The sequence below is a fragment of the Lynx rufus genome, unplaced genomic scaffold, assembly GCF_022079265.1.
Source record: "Lynx rufus isolate CCGP_SWC_20201006 ecotype Redwood Valley unplaced genomic scaffold, mLynRuf1.p SCAF_19, whole genome shotgun sequence".
In the NCBI taxonomy this organism is placed as follows: domain Eukaryota; kingdom Metazoa; phylum Chordata; class Mammalia; order Carnivora; family Felidae; genus Lynx; species Lynx rufus.
In genome coordinates, this window is record NW_025814833.1 from 15,799,021 (window position 1) to 15,812,206 (window position 13,186).

At 39.2% G+C, this 13,186-nt stretch overlaps 1 pseudogene; it reads right to left on the reverse strand.

Moving 5' to 3' along the window:
• The window catches only part of LOC124513762 (E3 ubiquitin-protein ligase Hakai-like), a 65,610-nt pseudogene that overhangs the window by 43,570 nt on the left and 8,854 nt on the right, over positions 1-13,186 (reverse strand).

A 13,186-nucleotide genomic window follows, 5' to 3' on the forward strand; every position in this document is an offset into this window, starting at 1 on the left:
GAAGAGGGGGAGGGATGAGTCAATCTCTAGAAACTCTTCTTAATGGAGGAGGCAAGGACTCAAATCTGTGTAACAACTACACCCTCAGGTTTACTGCGTTTTGCCTGCTAGCCTCCCTGTAACTGGCTTGCCCATCCCCTAAACATCATCTTTTGTCTTTAACTAGAGATGGTATTTAAGGTGGTTAATGACTTGGGCCATTTTGGGGAGTTATTCAGTTTTCCTGGGTCTCTTCTATGTGTACAGGAAGTTTATTTGCTATTAAACTTCCATTTGCTTTTCTCCAGTGAATTTGTCTTTTGTTACAGGTGGTTGGGGGTGTCTCAGCCAGAAACCTAGAAGGGTAAAGGGAAAATTATTTTTCCTCTTCTACATCTGCTTGTGCCTTCGAGTCTGGTCATTATGGATTGCATTAATGGGCTCCCCTTCCTGCTGGCTTTTGATTGGTTTTAATCAATGGGAGGTACCAACAGGCAGTTGGAGAGTGGAAGAAAAGAGAGGATGGGCAAATATTCCAGACCTTTTTCCTGAAGTAGTTTGGAATTGGCTTTGTTCCTCTACTGAATACCTCAGTGGTAGCTTTCCCCTGAAGTTCTCTGCAGGTTCTGGTTGCTCCTGCCTCCCCTGCACCTTTAGGTAAATGTGGTGTTAAATTAGGTTCCCGGTCTCTCTTCCTAGCCCTGGAATACTTCACTTCCCTTTGTCCTTTTTCCTTAATTTTCCCTACAACATTAGAAATAGTCCTCTTATTAAATTGTCCTTTGAGTATGCCATCTCTTTCCCGATTGGGGGGGACTGTGATATATTCGGTATTAAAAAAATTACCCCATTATTGAAATGTGTTTGCATCTTTGGAAAATATTCCCTGGAAGAAGTATGGGTATGTCGTTTCCTCAGGAACATTTGTTATGTGAATAAGACTGTGGCATTGGTATTTAACTCTCCATTGACTCTTACATTTACTTCTGGGCTTTCGGCTTTCCTTACTTTTTACTGTTTGTGGGCTCCTAAGAATTATGGAGTTTGATTGTGCGCTGTATACGCCCAAGTTTCGCTACTATAGGATTTAGCTACTATAAGGTCAGCCCAGTCAGTGGTTTACTCAGCCTGAGGCTAAGGAAGCCATGGCCAAAGTTTTGTCCTTGTGAGGGACATTTACCTCATGTTTTGAAGTTAAAGTTTTCTTTAATGTTTATTTATGTTATGTTTATTTATTTTTGAGAGGGGGGGGAGGGAGGAGAGAGAGAGAGAACAAGCAGGGGAGGAGGGGCTGAGAGAGGCTGAGAGACAGAATCTGAAGCAGGCTTCAGGCTCTGAGCTGTCAGAACAGAGCCTAAACCTGGGGCTCGAACTCATGAACTGTGAGATCATGACCCGAGCAAAGTCAGACGCTTAACCAACTGAGCCACCCAGGCACCCCAATGTTTATTTAGTTTTGAGAGAGAGAGAGAGAGAGAGAGAGAGAGAACGAGCAAGCGAGAGAGCATTAGTGTGCAATTGGGGAAGGGGCAGAGAGAGAGGAGAGACAGAATCTGAAGCAGGCTCTGTACTCTCAGCGCCAAGCCCCATGTAGGGTTCCAACATACGAACCATGAGATCATGACCTGAGCCGAAGTTGGGTGCTCACCAACTGAGCCACCCAGGTGCCCCATGAAGTCTTAGATGGTGCTTGCAACCTTGGTCACAAATGATTATTTTTGAGGGTCAGTTAAGGCAAAATGGCTGGCTCTGATGAAGCAGCAAAATAGTTCATTCTATTCATCTTGGGTCAGTTGTGTCCTCTTTTTTAGGAAGAGCAGTAATCCTGTCTACGAAATGGCAAAGAGCCAACTCAAGTACTAGCCAGACTAATTCTTCTCAAAGAATTTTTATATCCTGTTTTTGGGAGGTGCAACTTGTTACCTTTCCTTTCTGACTTGGCTGTCGGGATATATTTGCTATATATTAAAAACTCAATCGCAGGGGTGCTTGGGTGGCTCAGTCAATTGAGCGTTCCATTCTTAATTTCAGCTCAGGTCATGATCTCAGGGTTGTAGGATTGAGCCCCTCGATGGGCTCCCCACTGAGTGTGGAGTCTGTCCCTGTCCCTGTCCCTTTCCCTCTCCCCTCCCCCTCCCCCTGTCCCCTTCCCCCTCTCCCTCTCTCTCCCCCTTTCCCTCTCTCCCCCTCTCCCCCTCTTGCCTTCTTCCTCTCTCCCTCTGCCCCCCTCCCCTGCTCCTGTGTGCTCTCTCTTTCTCTAAATAAAAAATTGAAAAAAAAACCCTCAATTGCAGTAATATCTCATTTTTAGTTTTTTAAATGTTTATTCATTTTTGAGAGAGAGAGCATCAGTGGGGGAGTGGCAGGGAGAGAGGGGGACAGAGGATCCAAAGCAGGCTCTGCGAGCCCAATGCAGTGCTCAGACACACAAACCTTGAGATCGTGACCTGAGCTGAAGTTGGACATGCAACTGACTGAACCACCCAGGTGTCTCTCATTTTTAGTTTCTGTTATAACTCCCTTTCTCATTAATTTGTTTACTCTTTATTGAACTATTAGGTGGATATTTATATATTTTACTGAAGGTATTTTAAATTCATTAGGAGATAGGAAGTATAAGTACTTGGGAGAATCTTTAATGAGATAGTTCCAAGAATATGGAAAAATAAGGGGAACAGTTTGTCCTCTGAAATCAACATGTAAGTCCAGGTTCATCTATACAACCACCTGAGAGAAGATGGCTTCGAGACCAGAATTGGTGATACATTGTATTCATAGATCTAAATAAAGACCATATCAATTAAGAAAAGAATGTATTCATTGCAGTAAGCATAGAAAAAGGAGACTTAGGGAGGCACATGTTAGCTGTGTCCACCCAAGCCTGCTCAAGGCAAGACAACCTGATCCAATTTACTTCTGGTACCTTGACCTATTGAGAATATTTGAATGAGTTGGATACATCAGGCTATCCTGATGATTTCAAGCATTTGATCAATTTGATTATTAATCCCTTTTATAATTTCAAGCTCTTTAAATAACATTCTGACTATGATGTGGCTTTCTGTACACCATAACTACAGGGAGAAAAATTCACTATTCATATAAACCATGAATGATCTGGTGCCTGTAACAGTTAATTGTCAGTGTAAAGTTAAAAACAACAACAACAACTTTTTATTACGATTTGGCCTTACATGTGGTGTGTCTCCAGGGAGAAACTTCACTTGTCATGCTGACTTGGTTACTCCAGTCCATGTGAGGGTCATATTTTGCTTTGTCAAGAAATGAATTGTCATTTCGAGGTCAGTTTTAGTCGGGGAAGCTTAATTAGCATGCATGCATTGCTGAGAGGTAGATTTGCTCTTGGTGACACAATATCTGACTTGAGAGGTTGCAAGGCAGAGGGCCAAACTCAGGACCATGGTTAATTCGCCCACATAATCAGCACCCTCCTGTGAGGCCTCCTGGGAGCCAGCTTGTAGGCGTTGTTCCAGAATGGCATGCTCTGTAGCTGCAAGTGAGCATGCTTTTCTTTTATAAAATTATTGGGCTTCTAAATAGTCTCTTATTCAAGGTTTGTCTGCCTAGGATTTATGTATAGGCTTCATTGCAAGCCAGTGGCAAAATGTGATCACATGAACTTCTTTTTAAATTTTTTTCTATGAAGTGTACGATTCACACAAAAGAATATATGTAAGATATATGAAAGTTACTAATCATCGTAATAAAACAACTCTAAGCTACTACCTTACCACAGAACTAGCCAGTTGCAAATACTGTTGAAACTCCCATGTGTTCTTCCCTGATACGTTATCACTGTTGTGTCTCAGAAGGCACTACTGTCCTGTATGCTACATTTAGCATTTCTCTTGAATTCCTTTAGAGCTTTACCATCCATGTAGATATCTCTAAACAATGTATTGCTTATTTTTTACTAAGGTTTGAGTTTCATAAAAGTTGTGTCAGGCTGTATGTATTTTTCTGGGACATGCTCTTTTTATACTTTAAATTATAGTCTAAGGTTATTCTATGCTGCATGTATCTGTACTTGATTCATTTTCACTGCGGTATAATATTCCATTATATGACTGTATTACACTTTGTTCTTTTCCCTGTCAATGAACATTAAGAACATTGTTATGAATATTGGTAGAAGTGTGAGATAGCTCTAGGGCAAATACCTAGGAATAGAATTGCTGTACAGTAGGGTATGCATGTCTTCTACTTTTCCAGATAATGAAAAATTTTTTTATTCTGAAGTTATTTAACATATTTATATTTCCAGGCATGTAGGAGACTTTTGCTTGTACTGCATTCTGGTTAACACTTGATATTATGAAACTCTTATTTATCCTTTATTTTAGTAAGTAAATTATATTAGCTCATTGTGATTTTACTTTTCGTTCTTTGGTTCCTAATGAGTTCAAGTACTTTTTTACATGTTTATTGGCCGTTCATGTTTTACCTTTTTATATTGTATATTGCTTGTTAGTTTATTTTTATGAGTTACAAATATAATCTTGTACAAGTACTTTGTTGGTTATCTATGTGACGGATGTCTTTCTCTAGTTTGTGGCTTTTTTTTTTAAAGTTTATTTATTTTGAAAGAGAGAGAGAGCAAGCAGGGGAGGGTCACAGGGAGAGAATCCCAAGCAGGTTCCATGCTGTCATCGTGGAGCCTGACACGGCGCTCGATCTCACCACCATGAGACCTGAGCCGATATCAAAAGTTGGCAGCTTAACCGACCGAGCCACCCAGGCACCCCTGTGGCTTGTTGTTTTATGGGGACCTTTGATCATCAGAATTTATTGATTTAATGTGTTCATGTTTTTCAATCTTCTTTGATGATTTAAGCTTTTTGAGTCTTCTTTAAGAAATTTGAGGTGCCTGGCTAGCTCAGTCAATAGAGCACACAACTCTTGATCTCGAGGTTATGAGTTTGAGCCCCACATTGGCGGTAGAGTTTACTTTTTTAAAAAAAGGAAGAAATCCTTCCCTGAGACTAACATTTAATGCTCGAATTACCATTGTTTGGACTCCCACTGACCTATCTTGACCTTAGTAACCCTTCTCCTCTACATATCTGGGAGTTCTTGAAAGTCAGCAGTGAATGTGTTCAAAATCTATCTGCCTTTTAGTGTTACCACATTGCAATTGCCATGCTGTTTTTCTTCTTTTCCACCCTCCCCTGTAGCCAATAGCCACTGCCCTCAGAGTGATTTAGTAGCAGCTCATTGTAGCTTGTATTGGGGTTATCCCTTTATTTTGTTTTTAAATTTTTTTTATTTAGGTTTATTTTGAGAGAGACAGAGACAGTGTGAGTGGGGGAGGGGAAGAGAGAGAGAGGGAGAGAGAAGCCCAAGCAGACTTTGCGCTGCCAGCGCAGAGCCCGATGTGGGGCTACGAGATCATGACCTGAGCCAAAATCAAGAGTCAGATGGTTAACCAACTGAGCCATGCAGGACCTTCAGAAGATTATCAGCATTGGGTGCCATCTTCCAAAAGTTCCATTCCTTGGGGTGTCAGAGAGATGCTGGGGCTTTTTGTGGAAGTCGGGAGAATGTGTTGTCTTTGCAGTTATATGTCACAGTTCCTTAGGCACCAAAGACATACTGCTCCACACAAAGTCCCAAAACATCTCCTAATAAAAACAAAAGAAAATTAATAAAAAATCAAAGTTCATGCTCATTTCTATAATCATAATTGGCTGTTCAGGTATAATACTAATTCTGTCATACACAGTGTAGCAGCATTTTTTACCCACCCTTACATCACATAAAACATCAGAAACAGAGTCCTTGCTCAACCACAAACAACAATTTATACTTCAAAACCAAAACACTTAACATGTGCATTTAATTCATTTGCTTTTCACAGCCTTTCTTCTAGTGTGAGGTGAAGAAATGATCAGATCTACATCCTCTTCTTGGCATGGTTTTGTTATCCCAATTTCCTGAGAGAAATATTTGGACAAAAATACCAATTTCAAGTTTCTCTGAACAAAAGATAATTTTCATAGACAATCCAATATAAATTCATATTAAAATATTCTTTAACTCTGCACAGTCCAGCTAAAGATACACCCCATGTATTAAGCAGTGCAGTTGACATTTTAGTCTGTAGTCTCTGTATGCAAGTTAATAATGACTACACATTTTCCCCCCAAGGATAAAATGGACAGTCTGTTGAAAAGCTGAACTGAAATCTTTATGTCTAGAGAGAGAGAGCTTCTTGGAGTCCTTGAAGTGACAGAAACTTCTATCTACCCCTTTTATTCATCAGAGATTTCAAAAAATATCTTAAGGCCTGAATTTCAGGCCACACACTTCATTTCCATTAGTAATGTGGATACTAAAGTATAAAAGAACCACCCCAGGGGCAAAATGGTGGAATAAACAGTGTGGGAAAGGAGATGATCTGCGTTGGAATAGATTTCCCCTTAGCCATTTTGGTTAAATGTTTATGGAAGATTAAAGATGACTTTCAAATTTTTTGCCCTTTCTCCAGCAAGTGATGGTGTCTATTGCCGCTATACTTGAATCTGGGCCTGATAGTCCCTGTTTGGCTAATAAAGTGTGGTGGAAGTGATGCTGTTCCAGTTCTGGGTCTAGCCAGTAAAGACTGGCAGTTTCCATTTTGGTTTTATGGAGCACTGAGACACCATGTACCAGGTCTCAGGACCCTGGTGAGAGACCCTGTGGAGTAGCCTTGAGACTTCATAGACAGAGCAGGGTAGCCCACTGATGCCCGTCTTCCAGCTTTCCTTGGCAGGGCACCACGAATATGAGTAAAGCTACCAGTTGCACGTCACTAAGTGACTCCAGTTCATGTCACATGCAACAGAAGAACCATCCTGTCAAGATTTGCTGAATTCCCTAGCACGTAGTCATGAGATACAATAAAATGGTTGTTGTTTCAAGTCGTTGAGTTTGAGGGTAGTTTGTTATGAAGCAAACTGGTAACTGGAACATGGTTGTTACCATGTGAGAAAGGGTTCACAACTCAAATCAGGATCATTTGTATTTGTGATTCAGTACATCCAGGCAGGAGTGTTAAGTGTATATTGTTCTCATAAAATTTGATGTAATCATTTGTTTTTTTTAAATGTTTATTTTTGAGAGAGCACAAGCAGGGGAGGGGCAGACAGAGGGAGACAGAAGGTCCAATGCTGGCTTCATGCTGACAGCAGCAATCCAGATGTGGGGCTCGAAGTCACCAAGTGTGAAATCGTGACCTGAGCTCAAGTCCAATGCTCAACCAAATGAGCCACCCAGGTGCCCCTGGTATATTCATTCTTAACATATTTTATTCACTTGATAAGTTCTGAGTTAAGTTCTCTAGGCATTGTTTAATATAACCTGGATAAGGCTAATCCACCCACTAAGAAATCCACCCCCTAAGAAAAGCTTTGGCAGCATTGTTTTTTTTTTTTTTTTTTTTTAAATTTTTTTTTCAACGTTTATTTATTTTTGGGACAGAGAGAGACAGAGCATGAACGGGGGAGGGGCAGAGAGAGAGGGAGACACAGAATTGGAAACAGGCTCCAGGCTCTGAGCCATCAGCCCAGAGCCCGACGCGGGGCTCGAACTCACGGACCCTGAGATCGTGACCTGGCTGAAGTCGGACGCCTAACCGACTGCGCCACCCAGGCGCCCCTGATAACGTTTTTGAAGAGGTAACAAAAAGGGATGAAAATTATAATACAGAGTGAAACCTCTTTAAATTCTCATTTCCCACTCTCTTCCAATATCTCACACTGTACAGCACACAGATTGTTCCTTCCTTTTGACTAATGTGAATAATGATGCTATGAACACTGGTGTAAAGTATCTGAGTCCCTGTTTTCAATTCTTTTGGTTATATACCTACGAGTGGATTACTGAGGCATATGAAGCACTAACCTATTTTCCACAGTGGCTACACCATTTTACATTCTCACGAGCAATGTATAAAGGTTCCAGTTTCTCCATATCTTCACCAATGCTTGTTGATTTTCCCTTTCTTCAAAATTATAGCCATCCCAGTAAATGTGAAGTAATCTTCAATGAGATGGCTTTGATTTGCATTTCCCTACTGACTAATGACATTAAGCATCTTTTTATATGCTTATTGGTCATGTATATCTTCTTTAGATAAATGTTTATTAATGTTCTTTGCCCATTAAAAATTTTTTTGGGAGGGTGTCTGGGTGGCTCACTTGGGTAAGTGTTTAGCTCTTGGTTTTGGTTTGGGTCATGATCTCATGGTTTGTGGGATCGAGCCCCACGTAGGGCTCTGCACTGACAGTGTGGACCCTGTTTGGTATTGATATTCTCTCTTCTCTGCACCTTCCCCACATGCAACCTTTCTCTCTCTCAAAATAAATAAGTAAACATTAAAAATTTTTTTTGTTGTTGTTGAGTTTTAAGGGTTATTTATATATTCTGGATATTAAATTGTTGCTAGCCATATGGCTTGCAAATATATTCTCCCATTCTGGGGATTTTTTTTCACTCTCTTGATACTGTCCTTTGCACAAAAGTTTTAACTTTAGGGAAGTCTATTTTTTCTTTTGTGTGTTTTTTGTTGTTACATTTAAGAAACCATTGTCAACTCAAGATCACACAGACTTGCTTGTATATTTTCTTCTAAGAGTTTTATGGTTTTAGGTCTTAAATTTTGGTGTCTTTTATTCATTTGAGTTAATTTTTGTATACAGTTTAAGATAAAGGTTCAACTCCGTTCTGTGGCACGTGAACATCTAGTTTCCCCAGCAGTATGTGTTGAAGAGACTATCTTTTCTCAGCACCCCTGTTGAAAATCAGTTGAACTATACATGTGGGAGTTTGTTTCCAGGCTGTCAATTCGATTTCATTGGTCTATATATCTATCCTTATGCCAGTACCATGCTGGTTTGAGTACTGTAGGATTTTTTTAATTTTGAGAGAGAGTGAGAGAGAGAGAGAGAGTGCCAGCAGGGAGGGGACAGAGAAAGAGGGAGACAAAGGATCTGAAGGAAGCCCTGCCCTGACAGCAGAGAGCTCAACATGGAGCTTGAACTCATGAACCATGAGATCATGACCTGAGCTGAAGTTGGATGCTTAACCAACTGAGCTACTCTGGTGCCTCATAGTATTTTATTGAGGATTTTGCATCTATATTTGTAAAAGATTTTGTTCTGTAGTTTTTCATAGTGTGTGGCTTCAATGTTAGATAAAATGCTGGACTCAGAGTGCCCCTTTCAAATGTTTGGAAGATTTTGAACCACCTGCGTGACTCAGTCAGTTAAGCATCTGACTTCGGCTCAGGTCATGAACTTGCAGTTAGTGAGTTCAAGCCCCATATGAGGCTCTGTGCTGACCGCTCAGAGCCTGGAGTCTGCTTTGGATTCTTTGTCTCCCTCTCTCTCTGTTCCTCCCCTGCTCAAACTCTGTCTCTTTCTCTCTCAAAAATGAAGGTTTAAAAAAATGTTTGGAAGATATTAAGAAGGACTGGTGTAATTTTTATTTTTATTTTTTTATTTTTTATTAAAAAAAAATTTTTTTTAACGTTTATTCATTCCTGAGACAGAGAGAGACAGAGCATGAATGGGGGAAGGTCAGAGAGAGAGGGAGACACAGAATCTGAAACAGGCTTCAGGCTCTGAGCTGTCAGCACAGAGCCCAACGCGGGGCTCGAACTCACATACTGCGAGATCATGACCTGAGCTGAAGTCGGACGCCCAACCGACTGAGCCACCCAGGCGCCCCAGGACTGGTGTAATTTTTCTTTTTAAAAGAAGTTTATTTTATTTATTTTGAGAGAGAAGGAAAGAGAGAGAGGGAGAGAGGGGAGAGAATGAGTGGGAAAGGGGCAGAGAGAGAGAAGGAGAGAGAGAATCCCAAGCAGGCTCTGCACTGTCTGTGTAGAGCCCCATGTGGGGCTCAAACTCATGAATCATGAGATCATGACCCAAGCTGAAATCGAGAGTCAGAAGCGTAATTCAATTGAGCCACCCAGGCCTTCTGGTGTAATTTTTCCTTCAGCATTTGGTGGTTTTAGCAGTGAATCCAACTTCTTCTGGGCTTTTCTTTTTTGGTAGATTTTTGATTACTAATTTAATTTACTTATTTATAATAAGTGCCTCCTATTTTCTTTTTCTTCTTGAGTCAGTTTTGATAGTTTGTGTGTCTTTAGAAATTTGTCCATTCATCTAGGTTGGCAAATTAGTTGACATACAATTGATCATGGTATTGTCTTATATTTTTTTATTTTTGTAAGGTTGGTAGAAATGCTCCCATTTACATTATCTGATTTTAGTTATTTGCATATTCTCTCTTTTATTCTTGGTCAGTCTGTTTAAAAGTTTGTCAATTTTATTGACATTTTCAGAGAATCAACTTTTGGTTTTATTCCATTTTTCTGTTTTCTGTATCTTTTTTCTGCTCAAAATTTTATTATTTCCTTCCCACTCATAGTTTTGGGTTTATTGACTGTGAGAGCTTTCCTCTTTTTTTAAATGTAGACATTTACAGCTATAAATTTTCCTGAGTATTGCTTTTAGTGTATCCCATAAATTTTAGTATGGTATACGTTTGTTTTCACTGATATTAAAATTTTTTCTAATTTCCCTTGTGATTTCTTATTTGACTCATTGGGTTAAGAATGTATTGTTTACCCACCCTACAATTAAAAAAAGAATGTATTGTTTAATTCCTCCCTATTTTTGAGTTACCCAGTTTTCCTTTTGTTCATGATTTCTAGCTTCATTCAACTGTGATCAGAGAAGATACTTTGTACAGTTTAACTATTTAAAAATTTATTGAGGATTGCTTTGTATTCTGTTGTCTATACTGGAACATATTCCATGTGCATTTATAAAAAATATGTACTCTGTGTTTGTTGGTAGTGTTATATATGTTAGCTCCAGCTGTTTAATAGTGTTATTCAAATCCCCTATATTTTTATTGATCTATTTGTTCCACCAATAATTAAAAGCATCTCACTGAAGTCTCCAACTATTATTTCTCCCTTTCTGTCAGTGTTTGCTTCATATTTTTAGGGCTCTGTTTTTAGGTACATATATGTTTATAATTCTTATATCTTTTGAATGGATCGACCCTTTCATTGTTCTAAAACATCCTTTTATGTTTCTTTTAACAAGTTTGACTTTAGCCTTTATTTTGTCCAGGGGCGCCTGGGTGGCTCAGCTGGTTAAGCATGTGAATTCTGCTCAGGCTGTGATCTCCTGGTTCGTGAGTTCGAGCCCTGTGTGGGGCTCGGTGCTGACAGCTCAGAGCCTGGAGCCTGCTTCGGATTCTGTGTCCCCCTCTCTCTCTGCCCCTCCCCCACTCATGCTCTGTCTCTCTGTCTATCAAAAATAAACAAAAAAATTTTTTTAAGGTTTATTTTGCCTGATGTTAGTATAGCCATTTCAGTTCTCTTTTGTTAGTAGTTGCTATCTCTTTTCCATCCTTTCCCTTTCAACTTATTTGTTTCTTTTTACCTAAAGTAAGTCTCATGCGATAGCATATAATGAGATCATGTTTTTTTTTATCCATTATTCCACTCTCTACTTTTTAATTGGAGATTTTAATCTACCTTTCAAATAATTTTTTTAATATTTATTTATTTTTGAGAGAGAGTGTGTGTGAGTGGGTTAGGGGAAGAGAGAGAGGGAGACACAGAATCCAAACTAGGCTCCAAGCTCTGAGCTGTCAGCACAGAGCTTGATATGGGGCTTGAACCCATGAACTGCAAGATCATGGCCTGAGCCGAAGTTGGACGCTTAACTGACTGAGCCACCTACGTGTCCCTTTTTAAAATTTAAAAATTTTTAATTCTTTTGTAATCTGTTTTTAAAGTATTACTGATATGCCAGGAGTTCTCACATTTTGTTATTTATATTCTATATCTTATGCATCAATTTTGTTCATCCTTTACTCTGTTACTGCCATGTTTTGTGTTTAATTGATTTTTTCCCAGTGTGTCATGTTGATTCCCTTGTCATTTCCTTTTCTATTTACTTTTTCGTTATTTTCTTAGTGTTTATCCTTAGTATTTCAAATAACATCTTAAATTTATAACAATCTAGTTTCATAAGCTCCATCCCTCCTTGTTGTCATTGTGTAACAAATTTTATTTTTATATATTATATTGCTGTTAGCATAGATTTATAGTTTTTACTTTATACATTTGTCTTTTAGATTGTATAGGAAACTAAAAGAGGAGTTAGAAACCAAATATGCATTACTACTGGATTTATATTTGCCTATGCAGTTACCTTTGCCAGTGTTCTTTATTTCCTCATATTCCTTTAAATTACTGTCCGGTGTCCTTATTTCTTCTTCTATGGCCAATCTGTGAGCAACAACCTGTCTCAGCTTTTGTTTATCTGGGAATATTTAATTTGCTTTTCATTTTGGAAGAATAATTAAGCAAGATAAAGAATTTTTGGTTGGCAGTTTTTTTTTTCATTCTTTCCTTCCTTTATTTTTTATAATTAAAAAAATTTTAATGTTTATTTATTTTTGAGAGAAAGAGAGATAGAGCGTAAGCAGGGGAGGGGGAGAGAGAGAGGGAGACACAGAATCTGAAGCAGGCTCCAGGCTCCAAGCTGTCAGCACAGAGCCCTAAGTGGGGCTTGAACTCATGAGCAGTGAGATCATGACCTGAAGTCGATGCTTAACTGACTGAGCCACCCAGGCGCCCCTATTTATTTTTTTTAAAGTTTGTTTTTTAGTAATCTATACACCCAACAAAGGGCTCAAAATCACTACCCTGAGATCAACAGTTGCATGCTCTTATGACTGAGCCAACCAGGCATCCCCATTCCTTCCCTTAAGTATGTTTTCTCACTGCTTATTGTCTATGATTTCTGAGGAGAAATTGATTGTTAATCAATTGATGTTCCCTTGTCTGTAATGAGTCACTTTTCTTGCTTTCAAGCTTTTCTCTTTGTCTTTTGACAGTTTGTTTAAAATGTATCTTGGTGTGGATCTCTTTAAATTTATCCTACTTGAGAAACAAAAAATAAAAGGAGGTTCCTGGCTGGCTGCGCTGCTGGAATTTGCGACTCTTGATCTTGCTTGGGGTTGTGAGTTCGAGCCCTGAGGTAGCCATAGAGATTATGTAAAAAAACAAAAAAAAACAAAAAAACTCCATCCTACTTGGAGTTTGTTGAGCTTCCTCAGTGTGTAAATTCACATATTTCATTAGATTTTGGAAGTTTTCAGAGGCATTATTCTT